A 4,215-nucleotide genomic window follows, 5' to 3' on the forward strand; every position below is an offset into this window, starting at 1 on the left:
TCGTCGGTCGAAGGTTGCGACCGCTCAAAAACCGTTCAAAATAGACAGAAAATGTTGATTATTTGGGAACTGGAAAGGCCCCGGTGTCTTTTAATCAGCTCGTTGCACTCCAACTACAAACAAGAACAAACACAAAGCTGCTGATGAGCTTTGATGTAAAATTCCGGTTTTTTTCGGGCAGCGGATTTCTTAATTTACTTTTGAGCTCTTTGGACTGTAAAATTAAGGCAACACTAGTGTACATTTGAAAAAAGAGCGGAGACATCAAATTAGGAGTTTGCGAAATAAGCATTGCAAGGGCGAACTCGTCGAATAAAATTAAATTGTTTGGCAAAATTGTCAGAGCGTTATTCACTTCGAGGCGGGCCGAATGGACAGGGATTCATGTTCGAGATTAGCTTGGAAAGGTTGTAAAATCAAGTGAAACCATGCTGTAAAACCTGGACGTTTGATTGTACAGGAAAATGCACTGCAAGTTGCACACCTATTTGGTCAGTGACTGTGATGTTTTTCGTCTCGAAGTTTAAAACCTTGACGCGAAAGAAAACTGGCTTGTCGTCCATAAATAAAAATAAACACATCGTCTAATTAGAAGGATCGCGCTCAGCCTGTTGCAAGGGCAAGGAAGCAAGATTTATTATTTTAAGGGAGCAAACATCTACTAAAGCCTCAAGCCTTGGATATTCAAGTTTGCAACAAAGAACACGAAAATCTTTTCGTATAACTGGAGGAAAGCAAAAGTTAGTTAGTGGAAGCTCTAAAAATAAACAATCAAAATTTTAAGGAATATTCCACCCGAAACCAACAACGTTAAGTTAATAATAATACTGACCGTAGGTACACTTAATTATCCAGTAAAACGCAAGTGCGAGGAAATAGACCAAGTTCTACTCAACATGATGCAAAAGTCCATAAACCTTCTTGTGCCAATTAAAAGTTTCTGGGGAAAAGCTGTTGGAAAGTTTCATTTCACTAGTTCAATTATTAAGGTCGCTCTTGGTCCCTAGCGAGATTTCAGCGGATTAATAGAGTGCAAATCAAAAACTCACTGGATTACGGATAGTTGCGGAAAAAAAATTGTCTGGTCGCAAGTCCATAATCAATTTATTTACCGATCTGAGGAGGAAAGTCCGCCAGCCCTGATGGGGAGCCGACAACCGGCAACAAAGACTAATAGAACATGGCAGGTTTACCCCGACAAACCTAATTCATTTTTCATTTTGCGCTAATGGCATTTAAATAGACTGAAGGAAAAGAAAATTAAAATTACGTTAACGATGAAATGTCACACCTGCGATCCGCTCCAAGAGAAGCATTAGCGTGTGAAACCCACACGATAATCGAGTAGACATTTCAAATGGAAACCCTTGTATTATATCGATCAATTTTTGTTTAACTTTCCCACGAGAAAATTGCCTACGCTCGATGGCCCACTTGGGAAACTACGAATTTTCAGTTCTACGCAAATGCCGGTTGCTTTACTTAGTTTTGTGTAAAGCGCTAAGGAAACTTTAATTTTATAATTGGCTCAAAGAGCCGGGCATTCTGGAAGATTCACCGGCACAGGTACAACGGAAGCTCGTTAAATGCCAAAAAAATCAGTTTTGTGCCATTTTTCAGCAAATTGATTATTTGGAAAAAGTGAAACTTGTCCCAACTGAACAGCTAATTTTCGCAGTCATACTGAAACACACAAGCACTGAACCAGCCAGGGAAAACCATTGAACAGATTCCCTCAAATTTTATGCTTTTTAGGGAACTCAAGACTGAAAGTGTTTTGGTTAGTGGTTCGCCTAAGCTAAGAAATAGTGCTTTATTGGTTTTGAGGACTTTTAGCCCTCCAGAAAATTATTTACCTGCGTTTTTGTAACTCATTGGCCGAAAACCTCACCATTGGAAGCTTGGAAAACTTCTTAGGGTTGATCTGAAAATGATTGGAAAAATTAAGGTAGAAGGTTTTCCGCACATGTTTTGTTATCCCAGTTTCGCATCAAGAAAAAACCCTGTTTTGCTTGGGGAAATGTTTCGGCTCCATTTTTTTCGAAAATCCTCCCTAATGTGAAACTCGGTAATTTTTTTAAAGATGACTTGGTGAAAACTGAGAAATTATGTACTTAAGGCTTCGCCCGGAATTTTCTTGATGGTCAACTTTTGGGAAAACTACGTTCAAAGTGATTTTTGACCCCAGTTTCAAATGAGCTTCCAAAAAAAGCACTGCAACTATTCGCAAAATGTGTTTTGTTTCGCAAACTGTTGACCAAAAACTCGACGATTTACAGTTGACTTGAAGATTCCAAAAAACCGATTTGCAAAAGATGCAAAACAAAAAGTGTTTCTTGCGCAAACGTTTCACTGAAAAGCCGGCAATTTGAAACAGCGTTTTTTCCTTTCACGGATTGCTTGAAGAATTTCCCAGCTGGAAAATGATTTGCAAGCCACTTATGGGAAAACTTCGTTTCATGTAAGAGTGCGACCACCGGGGTCTTCGAATGGTGGAGTTTTGGTTGCATGGTTTGCGAAAAAAACACTAAAACTTGCCTCAAGTTAAGAATGAGGTGTTTTCCTGTCGCAAAATTTTGGTTAAAAACTCTTAATTAACCTGAAGAAGTTGGAAAACCCGAGTGTGCTTCTCGAGGAAACGTCAAAAGGTGTTTTATTTCCGAAATCATTTGCAAAAGGCTTCGTCTGGATTCTTCTTGATCCCAAACTTTTGCAAAAAAACGCTAAACGGTTTGTCCACGTTTTTCACCAAGCATCCAGCTGTCATAAAAATATAAACGTTCTTGATAAGTTCTATGTTGTTGAGGCGGATTCATTTTTTACAAACTTTGGTCTATAGAAAACCAACTCATACTAACCGATATTTGAATTTCGACTCAAATCACCCGATAATGGTTAAAAAATACGAAATACCCAAAAAAAGTTTGTAAAAAAATGAATCCGCCTCAACAATATAGAACTTATCTATAAATAATAAAATTTCCAGTTTTACTGCAGATTTTTGCTCATTTCTCAGGAACCAATTAAGCTCGAGTATTCATTTCCATACTAGTGGATAGAGCACTAAATGGCGCTTTTAACACGTCAAGGAAAATAAAAACCGTTTTAACAAAAAAGTTTGCAATGCAAAAAAGTGTTCGTCATGCGCGGCTTATTTTAAATTGAAAAATCGACTCATTTATTCAGCCACCTTTTGGTCGTTTCTCAAGAACCATTTGAGCATTGTATCTGTTTTCCTATCGTTGGAGCGAACCGTAAATAGTGGATTCAGTTAGACGAACAAAAGTTCAAATGTTGCAGTTTTGACACAAAAGCGCATTTTTTAAAGACAAAACTGTTTGAGACGAAATACCCAAAAAGAAGTTTGTAAAATAAACGTTTTGGCAAACAAAGGAAGCAGGCGCCAAATTTCGGAACTCTGAATGATTCTCTTCTTTGGCCCATTCGATCAGTGAAATTGCCCAGTTTTTCACCTTGTTTTCTTGCAAACTTGCAGGCGAAGACATTCTCGATCGATTGAAACAATGGGATTGTCGCAACGCGGTTTGGCACCTCCGATTTCATTACTTCGATGGCCTCGCCCCAGTTGGTTGTTTTTACAACAAAGTCTAGTGAACAGAGGCCGAAATTCCTCCGAAGCGGACGAAGAAACAGTAGAAATGGACGGAAGCGGCATTGACAGGCGTGACTCCGTATTACACATTGCAGTCATGCCCTCGCGCTAATGACTTTCCAAGAAGCGAGTTGAGGAATGTGCGGGAGGACTTGCAGCTGAACCTGTGGGAGCAATTTGACTAATAGTTTTATAAGTGTTTCCTGTCAGGAATTTCCGACGCTAGCCGCGATAACTCCCCCGAGTAACAGCAGCTTTTGATTCAACGCTCCAATTTTAAGTCACTGTCTGCATGGATTTTTGCAGTTGAAAAGCTCCATCCTCATTAAGTGAAGCTCTCTATGTTTTGCCCGAGGTTCTCTCAAAATGCCCTGCACCCACATCATAGAACAAGGCTTATATAGAAACGACTCTTACTCTTGTAGAAAGGGTGTGGCTGAAGTGGCGCGCCCTGGTGGCTGAGAATAAAGACATTTAAACAAACCTACATTATGAACCCACTACACTTGCTTAGTGCTATGAACGAGCTCTAATGAGAAAAATATCCTGTTTTCCATTTATTTGTTTCTTGATGAAAATGCCACCTGAATAATAAGCTAAGT

Source organism: Dendroctonus ponderosae, unplaced genomic scaffold (assembly GCF_020466585.1).
Source record: "Dendroctonus ponderosae isolate FM_Combo_2020 unplaced genomic scaffold, Dpon_F_20191213v2 Dpon_F_20191213_10, whole genome shotgun sequence".
NCBI classification, from domain to species: domain Eukaryota; kingdom Metazoa; phylum Arthropoda; class Insecta; order Coleoptera; family Curculionidae; genus Dendroctonus; species Dendroctonus ponderosae.